The 13,586-nt window shown below is 32.8% G+C and overlaps 1 pseudogene across 1 annotated transcript; it reads left to right on the top strand.

The window, feature by feature from the left end:
* Positions 1–7,968: 7,968 nt before the first annotated feature.
* LOC143605273 (dynamin-2A-like) lies at positions 7,969–13,520 on the top strand (annotated as a pseudogene). The gene is made up of 15 exons (XR_013148487.1): positions 7,969–8,230; positions 9,336–9,425; positions 9,519–9,580; positions 9,674–9,778; positions 9,855–10,197; positions 10,406–10,553; positions 10,643–10,744; positions 10,818–10,937; positions 11,287–11,369; positions 11,481–11,609; positions 11,840–11,924; positions 12,032–12,149; positions 12,961–13,036; positions 13,214–13,271; positions 13,382–13,520. The product of XR_013148487.1 is annotated as a dynamin-2A-like (transcript).
* The last annotated feature ends 66 nt before the right edge of the window (positions 13,521–13,586 follow it).

Below are 13,586 nucleotides of genomic sequence, written 5' to 3'. Positions count from 1 at the left end.
AACTTATAGATCATACTTCTTGTTTATTAACTTTAAACATGTTTTGGTGACCTTAATTAAAAGTTTAAAGTACGAATTTATAGGATTGTATAAAAAACGATAATACATTAACTAATAATTAATTTTTGCTTACATTAATAAAAACATGAAAATTATAGAACTTTCAATAGAAACAGAAATACATTATTTAATAATTAATTCTTGGTTAACCTAACTAAAACACGTATTGTAAGAATCTTTATAAAAACATAAAAACATTAATTAATTAATAAGAATATTTATTGGTTACCTTAATTAAAACACGGCAATTAAAAAATTATAATAAAGAAATATTTGTTAACTTAAATGCGCGTTTGAACTAAAATCATTTTACTCAGAACTCGCATTTTCCCTAACATGTTTCGATATGTGACCCAAGAGCCTGTTCTGACAAACATTTTTAAATAATACTACAATATAATCATTCAAAGTTTCCATATATACTTTGAAATTGCTTACTTTGGCATTGCCAATACAACATGTGAATTACATATGACATTGATACATTTGAAAATCTCATGCTCTTCAAAATAGTTGGTTGTAACCTGATAAATTATATCTCACATTACATGAATACTAATATCATATCGTATTAAACACTAAAGAAATAATATTAAACATTAAACGTAATTCATAATGCATGATTAAATGTGACTTTTATTATTCCATAGTTCAAATAACATGGGTGTTGTAGAAAACATTAATAGTCAATCATTTAAATTTTAAACTATTTTGAAAAACATTAATATAGTCAAATCAATTAATTTTTTATAATTGCTGGAAAACATTAATATAGCCAAATGAATTAATTTCATAACTGATTTGGAAAACATTAATATAGTCAAAGCAATTAATTCCATAACTGTTTTGGAAATAATAAATAAACAATATAAGATTGAGTGAAATAGTTCACAAACCTTTATAAATAGACAATATAAATGGAAATGAGAATAAATTAATAAAATTATAATAATGTCCAAGTTTACCAAAATTTGAGTGAAATTATATTAATACAAATAGTCAAACTGAGTCAAATGATTAATTTATTCAAATTCGGTTTTTTAAAATATAGTCAAAGTCCAACTGTATAACATATTTTTGTAAACTTCATATAAATGTTGAGAATTCGAATTTGAAAATCGTTTAGATACATATAACTTTACATCAATATATAAATTAATGAGAACAATGAGAACAAATGTATTGATTATATAGAAATGAGAATAAATTAGAAATGAGAATAAATTATTATTATTAAAATTATAATAATGTTCAAATTTACCAAAATTAGAGTCAAATCATATTAAAAAAATAGTCAAATTCAGTCAATTGGTTAACCTCTTAAAATTCGGTTTGTGAAAATATGGTCAAGAATTCGAATTTTAAAATGGCTTAAATTAATATTTTTCACTATTCACTTAAGGGATTTAGTTGAAATTGACATTAAATTTATGATAACTTGAAGTATTTAGAAGAAACTATTTTTTTTATTTAAGGCATGAATATTAAATAATTATGAAATGCGTTTATAATTATGGATGGTATTCAAAAAATTAAAAAGGGTTGAAAAAAATTAGCAAAATTAGGAATGGGAGTTATGTTTAAATATGTAAATGTTATTTAAACCTATTCAATATAAATGGTCAAATAGTTAATTTATTCAAATTCAGTTTTTTAACAAATGGTGAAAGTAAAATTCTATAACATATTTTCGTAAATTTCAAATAAATGGTGAAATTTGAATTTTGATATTTGTTTATATATATACATATATGTATGTATGTATGTATATGACATTTGAATGGGGAAAATCGGTTTCTAAAATGCCATATTAAATCTGTATAAATCTAAAAATGGAAAGTAAGATAATATTGGAAAGTATAATAATGTTTTAAATTGCGTTGACATTGATGATTTAATTGAACTTTGACCAATAACAATATAAGATTGATTATCTTACTGTAGATAAGTTAATATTTTATAGAACAATCAACTAAATTTCATTTACGGATTTTATAATAATCAATTGAATTACATAAATTGTGAAAAATAAATAAATACATGAATACTAACAGAAATATACATCAATATTAAAAATAAAAGACATCATATCAAACAATCCTCAATCCATGAAATTAGCTATATCAAGTTGGGACAATAACCTGAAATGATAAAATTAAATATTAATATTAATATCACATAATAAATAAATTACAAATTATGGAATATTTGAATCATGTGAAAAAATGTAAAATTGATGTTATGATTTACAACCGGAAAAATTGAATCACGTCACCGGAAAAACGAAATAGTGAAGTTCTCCATTGAATATTCGATTTTGATATATAACCTAAACAGATTATAAGAAAAAAATCATATAATTATTAATATAAACACAAAAAAAATAGAAAACAAAAATAATTATAACTGATATAAAACCTTACTGGAATAATATGATAAGAATATCAAATAGAATATGAAATATAACTACCGGAATAACATTAAGAAATTTATGATCATGTTTTGTCAAATATTTCTTCTTAAAGTTTATCAATGATTCTATATAAGAATCATAATTTATGGCAATGAAATTATCATGTACCAAGAATAATTTGTTGGTACATAATATATATACAACAAAAAAAATAAAATAAAAGATAACGTCCTCAAAGAAAAAAATAACAAATTAAAGAAGTAAGTAGTTAATGTAATAATAAAAAAAAATGAAATGAATGGTAAGAAATAAAAAAACTTACAAATGTTTGATATAGAGGATGTCAGATGAACGATAGTCAGAAAGAGAATGGATGCAAGTATGAAATTAAATTGCATGAAAATGAATATAAATACAATATATAAGAGGCAAATTTTTGAATTTATTTTACATGTCATTTATTGTTGATAAATGAGATGAAATGGAATGTTTGACTAATCTTTTGAAAAATAGCTAATTTAGACATGATGCAATTAATTTCAAATTAAAAGCTGTAACCTTGCTATTTTAAAGAAGAAATCGAAAGTTGCTAAAAAAAATAAAAGATTTCCAAATATATTGACCTACAACTAATTATTAGTAATTGAATTTATTTTTGATTTATTTAATTGTTAAGAAAATTAGAGAAGTGAAAGATATATTTGGAAATAAAGGGAATTGTCCAATAGAGAGGAGCCATGTGGAGGTAAACTAATTTGTTTTAATAGTATAGTAGGATGATTTTTAAATATTGTTTCCAAAATAACAATAAAATTTTAAATATGGTAAAAAAAATTAAACACTTAGAATTATGAGACAAATTTAAATATGTTTTCAAAAACCTTATTTAAATTATAAGACAATTATGGTAAGAATTTAAATATTTGACACATGATTTTTAAATCACTTAGCTATTCCGTTGTATTACCAGAAATGTAAATAAAATGTATATAAGTAAAAGAATATCATAGCCAAAACCAACATAAAAATTTAGACACTAATATGTTTTGTTAATGTTTATCAAATGTGCATGATTGTGATTATATAAAATTTTTTAAATAATAGCACGATTACAAATATACCTGCTTTGGACCAGCCGTTCCAAAACCAGCTAGCATAATGGTCATAACCTACAAAACCATTACATATAAAATGATAAGAAACTTTAGCTTAACTTCTATGTTTACAACCACAAAAACCATCTTAACATCTTTGTAATTAATTCTTAATTTAATTATTTATATTTAGTTTTTAATAAGACTCATAAAGGTATATAATCAACAATTTAGAACAAATTTAAGAAAAAAGTCAAAACCTTAACTGGAAGCTTCCCACCAAGCTGCTCAAATGTAAAAAATAACTTGCCTTTCGCGTACTACTTTCTCATGTTTGAATTTTCAGATATTGAAAGAAAATTAGGAGATATAGTAAATGAGGATTTATAATGAATCGTTTTTAACACGATTAATTACAATTTAATTACAATATATATGTTTAAATCTAAAGCATGAAGTTAGTAATTTAGAGTTAGTAATTTATTTATTATCATGAATATAATTAATCATATCAATTAAATAATTCTATAACTGATATGAATTGTAGTAATTGGTATGAATTATCATTTCCCATACATCTAAAATTAGATCCAATTATGATATATTTAAATCCGTAATCATTGGTTTGGTTTTTTAGATATCAGTCAATTCCTATACATCTAAAATTAAACCCAATTATGATATATTTAAATCTGTAATCACTAGTTAGGTTGTTTTATATTAAATCCGATGGATCAAATATCAATTAAACCATACTAATATAAAGAAACCAAATGACATTTGATCGAACACCTGGTGTGTGGCCTAAAAAAGAGTATGAAATCCCAAAAATAAAAAATAGTTTCATGTGAATCAACATACCAAAAATAATATCTGATGTTTTAAGTGACTAGTATTAAGGTTGATCAACGGTGAAGATAGTCATGGGTAGGGTGGCATGATTGTAACATCCCGTTTTCTCGTTTCGGTTAATAAAATAAAAATATGAGTTACTATGAGTCGGGCTAGTGTTGGGTTAAACAGATATGGGTTATGAACTTGGATTAAAAAGGAAGGAAGAAAGGACTATGGGCTTAAGCCCATGACCCATAATATATAAACCATACTTATGCATTAATCCATTCATTTTCACTAATTTCATACACCATCAAAAAACACACACTTAAGCTCTCTCTCATATTTCTCTCTTTTTCTAATCGAAACCAAGAAGAAGAACCGATTCCGACCCCAGGTAATGATAGTATGATATTGTACGGATCCAAACCCGCTAGATCTAGTAGCGAAACGACGAGCCCACACCCTCAACCGTTAAAGTCATGAGATCCGAATGGAATCGGGTATAAACCGGTCAAAAGATGAGCTTAGGGGTTACCCTAGCTCAGATATGGATCGAACGGGACGAAAAACGGTGAAAACGGTGCGAAAATACGTGTTTCCGGCCACCGCCCGTTTTTCTGGCGATGACGGTGCCGGAAAAGGTGTACGAGGTAAGGGAATGTCAGAGAATGTTTCTGACATTCTCTGACCTAAAACTAATTCGCTAACGGAGAAATAACGAATTGACAACAATTCGTTATGTCAATTCGTTAATGAAGAATAACGAACTAGCTTTATTCGTTAAGCAATTCGTTAAGGAAAGAATGACGAACTAACCCCAATTCATTAAGGCCATTCACTAAGTAAGGGATGAATGAACCTAATTCTTTATAGAGTTCATTCGTTATCCAGACCAAATGAATGAGTCCATTCGTTATGAAGATCAGTTCGTTATAAAGGCCAATTCGTTATAAGGGTCCATTCGTTAAGAAATAACAAAGGTGCCTCCTTCGTTAACGAACTGAATGACGAACTAAAGTTTGAAATAATGACAGAAAGTTCCCTGGACTTAGAATAAAATAGATTAATTACAAAGAAGCCCTCGAACTTTATGGGTTTGCAAATAAAATAATAATTAAGAATTCTAATGAAAAATGTGTTAAGAATTCCAATTCGACACCAGCAAGGGGCTCTGCCCCTTGGACCCTGTTAAGGGCTGCCGCCCCTAGTACCCCGCTTCCAGAGGCGCTGCCCCAGGACCCCCGTTTGTTGAGGGTTATAATTAAACAAGAAACGTGATATGGGTAGTGATAGTTAATTGATACGCGTAATTGTTATACAGTTATTCGCGCACAGCTAAAGAAAGGAATAACCATTAACGGTGAACGTAACGCATTAAGGTGAGTTTCTAGCCCCACTACCTTGTTATGTTTTCGGGGCTGTATGCATACTCAATGTGAACGTTAATACACTTATCTTAAATGGTATGTGTATGCCATAATGATTGATGTGACAGTATGTATGAATGTTATGAATGAATGCTTGTTGGTGCGTGAACGATCTTCGGATATTGCATGTATCGACAGGGAAAGTAATATGTAGAATTTCTAGTATGAAATATGTATGCATGAAAGTACATAATGAAATGATTATGTACGAAAGGACGATTATATAAAGCAAGCTGCGTATGGTTATATGACGAACAGAAGGTATAGTTAGGAATGGAACCGGCCCTAATAATATCGGCGAATGTAGGGAACCGACCCTAATAATATCGGCGAATGTAGGAAACCGACCCTAATGATATCGGCGAATGTAGGGAACCGACCCTAATAATATCGGCGAATGTAGGGAACCGACCCTAATAATATCAACGAATGTAGGGAACTGACAATAACAATATCGACGAAGGTTATAGGGCGGAATGCTCTTTAAAACGTATATGTATGAATGAAAGTATGTATGTAAGTTTGAAAGAAATAATGAAAGTACGTATGCATGTGAGTATGTAAGTAAATATGAAGGTATGTACCATCGGGTGCATATGTAAGTATGTGAATGTATTTCATGTCGTCTGATTAACTAGAACTCACTGAGCGTAGCTGACTTTTAGTATGCACGCAGGTTAATCGACTGAGACAGCTGGCTTGAGAGAGACACATGACAGGATTAGAAGAGACTGACATCTGAAGATCTGTTATGATGTTTGATATTATATGTTAGGTTATGTTTATAAAAGACAAGTTATGGATGTTTGTAATGAATGGTTGACTATTATTATTATTCCGCAAAGTTTTTAATTAACTCTGATATTTAGAACTGTGTTTACGAGTAAATCCAACGCTAAAGTAGGGCACCGAGATCGAGGCCTTACAAGTTAGTATCAGAGCATAAGTTCGAGAGAATTAAGCATCCTACATGCTTAGACTCGAACAGAGAATGTGATTTAAGTAATAAAGGAAAGAAGATGCCAGTTCAAGATAGCCATGTGTCACTCAAGCAAGCTCAGTAAAGGTAAAGTGTATGGTTAAATAATAATGTATATTGATGCTAGCTTAATTTCTAGAGAAAGAATGTATGAATGCTAGCTTAATTTCTAGAGAAAGAATGTATGAATGCTAGCTTAATTTCTAGGATAGGAGTATATGATGATATGAACTGTTTGATTGTCTAACTGTTAGAAGTATAATTAGCACAAGTTAACTCACAAAGAGAAGTGTATAGGACACATAGAGTAACGTGATCAGCTAATCACAGCTGGCCACTATTATTACATGTTAGCCTTACTATCCTTGTACTAAGTGGTTCCTTGAATGATGATGTTTGTGTTTCCTTATAGAATATCAATGGATGGAGCAAGAAAAGTCGCCAGACAGGGAGGTCACACTGGGCGTCGTGGCATGCCACTCATTGTCTGAGAACCTTCTGTAAGAACAGCCACTAACACCGGGGAAGAAGGAAGTGCCGCTGGACGTAATCCGAGCAACAACGAAGGGTATCAACTTGACCCTGCTATTCAGGCTGCCATTTCTCAAGCTGTAGCAGCTGCTGTGAAGAACTTGAACCCTGAAAAGTCTGCTGGAAGTCATGCGGGAACTGCTAAGAGGTTAGGAGAGAATGGTAAGAAGGATGACGAGAGAGAGAAAGGCGACTCGAGTGAAGTTCGGTCTGTAAGGGTTGATGATAGGAAGAGAGGCCGAGGTGGGTGTAACTACAAGTCGTTCAAGGGTTGCGACCCGGCGAAGCTAACTAGCTTGGGAGATGCAATCGCTACTCTCCAATGGATAACCGCAATGGACAAGGTTATCCGAATTAGCGAGTGCCGTCCCGAACAAGCAGTAGGTTTGTCACTCTGTCGTTTGGGGATGAAGCTATGTACTGGTGGGAAAGTGTGGAGCAGAGGAAGAGTCGGTAAGAGATTAAGGCCTTGAAATGGGATGACCTGAAGGAGATGGTTATGAAACGATTCTGTGTTGATGCTAAAGTTAAGAGAGCTGAGATGAAGTTTTAAGTCTGAAGGCGGGTAAGATGACACACCGCGAGTACACTACCGAATTCAACTTCATATCTAGGTTGGTGCCAAATATGGTAAACACTGAAGTGAAAAGGATTAAATGCTACCTCAGAGGACTTCCACAGAACGTCTGCACCTTAGTCAGGGCAAGTAAACCTGCTACCTTTGACTCTGCGGTCGAACTCGCTGAGATGGTTTACGATGACCTGGCTGTGGACGAAATGGTGTTAGAAGAGAAGAAAGAGAAGAAATGGGTTGTTCATGCCAAGCGACACGGTACTCAAGCATGGAACCCTAGAGATAAGCGACAGAAAGTGTGGGAGAAGAGGTCAGGTAGGACCTGCGGGAAGATGCATGGAGAGTGCAAGTGGGGCATTGGGTCTGATGTGTGCCATAGGTGTGGAAGTCCCATGGTGGGGAATGCAGATCAGGGTCAAATTCTTTTTTACAAATGTGGTAAGATGGGTCACTTTCTCAGGATTGCCATGCAAAGCCCACGTGCTATAAGTGCGGACTGATAGGTCACTTGGCGAAGACTTGTACGAGTGGTGAAGTTGGTAAAGGTGAGAAGAAAGATGCTGAACAAGGGAGGCCAAGGACTAGGGCCTATATGCTGACTCAAGAACATGCCAGACAGATTCCTGATATCGTGACAGGTACGTTTCTAGTTAACGGTATTTCTGCTTCAGTACAGTTTGATTCGGGTGTGAATAGAAGCTTTGTAGCAACGAAATTTAGTAAGTTAGCTAAAATGAAATGTTGTCGTGTGCTTGAAACTTTTAAAGTGATCTACCAAGGTTTGTGTTTCCCGCCTCATCGTGCGGGAACCCGTCTAGTGTGTGTGTGTGTATGTATATACTCCTCCAGTCCCGAACATAAGACTTCCTCCGAATATGTAAAATTAAGGAGGTTATACATCATTTTGAGGGGTATTGATCATGACTCATGAGACAAATACAGTAATACAATGCACAAATAAGCTGCAATTTAGGGTTTGGAGCGATTAAGGGTTGATGACAGTTGATATCGATTGTAGTTTGGAGCGATTTGTTTGCGCCGATCGATTTGTAAGTTCTGACTTTGGAGCGATTAGGGTTTGAGTCAACAATTTTTATGGTGGACTGGATTGTGGTCATTAAAACAACTAAAATGGGCCTCACATACATTAATCAATTATCAGTGATATAACCGATATTAAAAACATAAAATATCGGCGTCATATCGGTAATTATCGCCGATATTATCGGGACCATTATTTTGACCGAGATATGGGACCGATACTACACCTTATGACATATAACCAATATATTGGTGATATATCACCATATCGGCCGAGTTAACTGCATAGCTTATGATCGTTAACATATACAGACACATACCAGTAATATTATATTCAAAATGCGAGTTTCATTGGAATGCCCTTTTTGTCCAACCCCAGATGCTCTTCGTCACTCGCTACAGGACAGGCTTAGCAAAATATCAAGCAAAAGTCGCGATGAAATATATTTAAAGCTTAGAACAAGTTCAGGTGAGTTTGGATATGTTTAGAATTTAAATCCTATAAGAACCTTCAACCTTGCATTTGAAGAATTGGTTCCCTAATTTAAGCTATGGTTTACAGCTCCTCCTTTGAAACTAATTGATCTGCCCGGAGTTGACAAGGGAAATCTTGATGGCTCTTTGGTGAGTAACTGCAAAAATGTTGTTCTGGTTACATCATTTGTCTAATACCTTACATGATTCTCCTTTATAGCTTACATGACATTATACTTGCAGAGTGAGTATGCTCAGCACAATGATGCGGTTCTGCTTGTTGTAATATCTGCTGCTCAGTTACCTCTGCAAAAGCCCTCAGAGCTGCAAAGGAATATGATTCAGAATGTGGGGTTTTAAATTTCTTCATCTGCTTATGATATTCAACTATTCAAGTTGTAATTTTGTTCTTTGCTTTATGTAGCAACAAGAACCATTGGTGTCATTAGTAAAATAGATCAAGCGTCTTCGGATCCCAAAATCCTTGCTGCTGTTCAGGCACTTCTTTTGGGTCAAGGACCACGAACCGCAGCTGATAACCCATGGGTTGCTCTGATTGGTGAGTCTGTTTCCATTGCTTCATCACAGTCCGGAAATGTGGGATCTGATAACTCACTAGAAACTGCTTGGCGGGCTGAGAGTGAGAGTTTAAAATCTATATTAACGGGATCACCTCAGAACAAGCTTGGTAGATTAGCCTTGGTGGAAACCCTTGCTCATCAAATTCGTAGCCGAATGAAAATTAGGCTTCCAAGTCTTCTATCAGGGTATGAAATTTCCTATACGAAACATTTTTCTGCAAAACATACTGCAAAAATGTTCATTTTTGTGCTTTAATTTGCTATATAACGGTTTACATGCCTTTCATGGATATGGATGCCACAGTCACACTAGCAAATGCTTCATTTTGTGGTTATGCTATGTTTTTATGACCTTCAGTCATTTGTTTCTGTTATTATTATTTTTTTCATGCAGGCTTCAGGGTAAGTCGCAAATTGTACAAGATGAGCTGGTAAGGCTTGGGGTATCAATGGTCACCAGTTCTGAAGGTACACGAGCTTTGGCTTTGGAGCTTTGTCGTGAATTTGAGGACAAATTTCTTCAACATATTATGACTGGCGAGGTGAGAACGGACGCAGAATGAATGTGTGATGTGTGTATAATGTAGACTAGTCTTTAATAAATTTACCTACTTGCATGCATTTTTCTCAGGGTAGTGGCTGGAAAGTTGTTGCCAGTTTTGAGGGTAACTTTCCAAGCAGGATCAAACAGCTTCCGCTTGACAGACATTTCGACCTACAAAACGTTAAAAGGGTATGGCTTTCTATAATTTGGGTTCTTTCAAGTTATTTTTGTTACTATACGATGACTGTGGAATCGTTATCAGATTGTTCTAGAAGCAAATGGCTATCAACCTTACCTTATATCTCCAGAAAAAGGTTTACGATCTTTAATAAAAGGTGTATTGGAGCTTGCAAAGGAGCCATCACGTCTCTGTGTCGATGAGGTAAACTGCACATAACTTTGCTTCCTTTTTAACCATTTATATTTGTTAACTTACAAGTTTATGTTGTTTTACAACTTTTTGCTCATGTTCCTTATTCGTATGATTCCATATGTTTGCTTACATCTTTATTTATCTCTCATTATATGTTTCATTGCGCATACTGCTAAAATTAAGTTGTTAATACCTCGATTTAAGCATGTGATTCTATCCTGTGTTCTTTTGACGATTGGTAAATACTAGAGACATTAGTTGTTCTTCTTTTGGACATTTGTAAATACTAGAAGACATTATTTGTTACTTTTAAGATTCACAAAAACTAGAATTTTGTAATTAGTTATTATGAATACAGGTTCATCGAGTACTTGCTGACATAGTTTCAGCATCAGCTAATGCACACCAGGGCTGGGTAGATATCCATCATTCAAGAGAGAGGTACTTGTATACAGTATTTTCAACATAAAAGATTCTTCCTATTTACCATCTACAATGTTTGCTGCTTTTAAATTGTGTATTCTAACGTGTGTTCTATTGTTTCAACTACAGGTGGTGGCAATTGCCACTACTGCTTTGGAGGGGTTTAAGAATGATGCAAAGACCATGATGATTGCACTTGTTGACATGGAACGAGTGTTTGTTCCACCTCGAGCATTTCATTCGTTTGGTGCAAAGAAGGTATGCCGATAATAACTTCTAAGTATATATATATATATACATATATATTGTTTTTTTGTTTGTTTTAGAATGCATTAACGAGTTTCTTAAATCTTTTTTTGTTTTTCTTGTAACCTTTAGTTCAATGATGTAAAGCATATGAAATTTTTGGTTATCTGTTTAGATTTTATTACGGGCGTGTGCAAATAGATAATTTTTTTGTTATTTCTCTCTCTCTTATCTTGTTTCAGGATGGAAAGGCAGAGACGAGAGGAAGAGATTAAAACCAAATCTTCCAAGAAGGCTGTTGATGCAGAACAATCTTTGTTAAATAGGGTAAATAGTGCTTGTCATAGATGCTGTATTAATTGGATTTACTTCATTTTATTTTGCATAAATGATTCCATTTCAACCAAGTTTTTTTGTTTTTTTTATATGTTTAGGCAGCTAGTCCTCAAACAGGTGGGAATTTAAAATCCCTGAAGGATACCAAGCAAGTTAAGAATGTACAAGAGGAATCTACTTTAAAGACTGCAGGGCCTGAGGGGGAGATAACAGCAGGTTTATCACTTTTGACATCTTCCTCAGTTCTTGTTTTTACCATCCATTGTATAAAACATTTGATGGTTTACACTTTCACGTCTTTCTCATATTTCACTTGGTTTTACCGTTTATTATATTAAACATTTGATGGTTTTTATTTCAAGCTGTCGGCATGGCTTTATGTGTTTGTTATTTATGTGTTATGCTAGATACATCGTATGCATTTTGTAGTAGTTTAGGTTGTTAATTAAGGCGATATGGATTGTTCTAGACAGCTTTGTGAATTTTGTTTGTTTTTATTGGTTTGTTCGTTTAGGTTTATTTTGTTTTCTTAATTAGCCTGATGCATATAAATTAAGGTGATTACCCTACATTGCAAATACTCAAATAATATCCCACACACAATTACATGCTCTTTTCACTTCTATATTGACCAAATGATGATAAGACATATCTATGTATATCTAATTGGCTGGTGGTGAGATCTTAATACATAGAACATCTTGTGTTGTGTGGTTTATACCGATTTGTCTTTAGTATCGGGGATATCCATATTTGCAAGCAGTTAAACTTGACTAAAAATGATCTATGCTTACTCTGGCCATCATAACAAGTAGCATTTGGTTAGGTGTTATTTATTCTCTCCTTGTGCTGTTAATTACAAGTTTATTTTAATCACTTTATACATATGTGTTATAATGATTTCTAACAGGCCAATGCATCTTGTATCTTAACATTATTCAATGAATTACTCTTTGGGTATTATGATTAAAATGGTTGTGTATATTAATCTTATGAGCATTTATAACTTTTAATTCTTTTCATGCAGGATTTTTGTTGAAGAAAAGTGCAAAAACTAATGGGTGGAGCCGAGATGGTTTGTTTTAAATGAGAAAAATGGGAAGGTTAGTAATAGGCATGAGTTTTAATATACTTCAAAGCAGTGTCTAAATCATGTTAAACAATCTAATACACTTCAATTCCTATTTCAGATCATAATTTTGGTACAAATTGATTGTGTTATTTATAAGATAAATGCTTTCTATTTCATGTAATCAAAACAATTTATGTTTTTTCTTCAGCTTGGTTACACCAAAAAACAAGAAGAGAGAAACTTCCGTGGTGGTTATCACTTTAGAGGTATGTGCTGGCAGTCTTCATTAAGGAATTATTTGATAACATTAAAATATTATAAAGTAAGTATATTAGGCCACATATAAAAGTTAAAAACGGTGGATGTGCATTATCAGGAGTGTGCTGTAGAAGAAGTTGAAGAGGATGAACCCCCATCGAAAAGTTCAAGAGATAGGAAGTCAAAGGTAGAAGAAAAACCACCTAGTTTGGTCTTCAGGATAACAAGTAAGGTTGCATACAAAACCGTGTTAAAAGGTAACTTCTTAGTTGCAACATGTTTGCGTTCATGTTGATTACATATAGTGTAATCATGCTGTTATG

This window comes from Bidens hawaiensis, unplaced genomic scaffold, assembly GCF_021521415.1.
Source record: "Bidens hawaiensis isolate Kalapana, Puna unplaced genomic scaffold, B.hawaiensis_p1.1 tig00068866_1, whole genome shotgun sequence".
NCBI classification, from domain to species: Eukaryota; Viridiplantae; Streptophyta; class Magnoliopsida; order Asterales; family Asteraceae; genus Bidens; species Bidens hawaiensis.
This window is presented reverse-complemented; position numbering and strand designations above follow the sequence as displayed.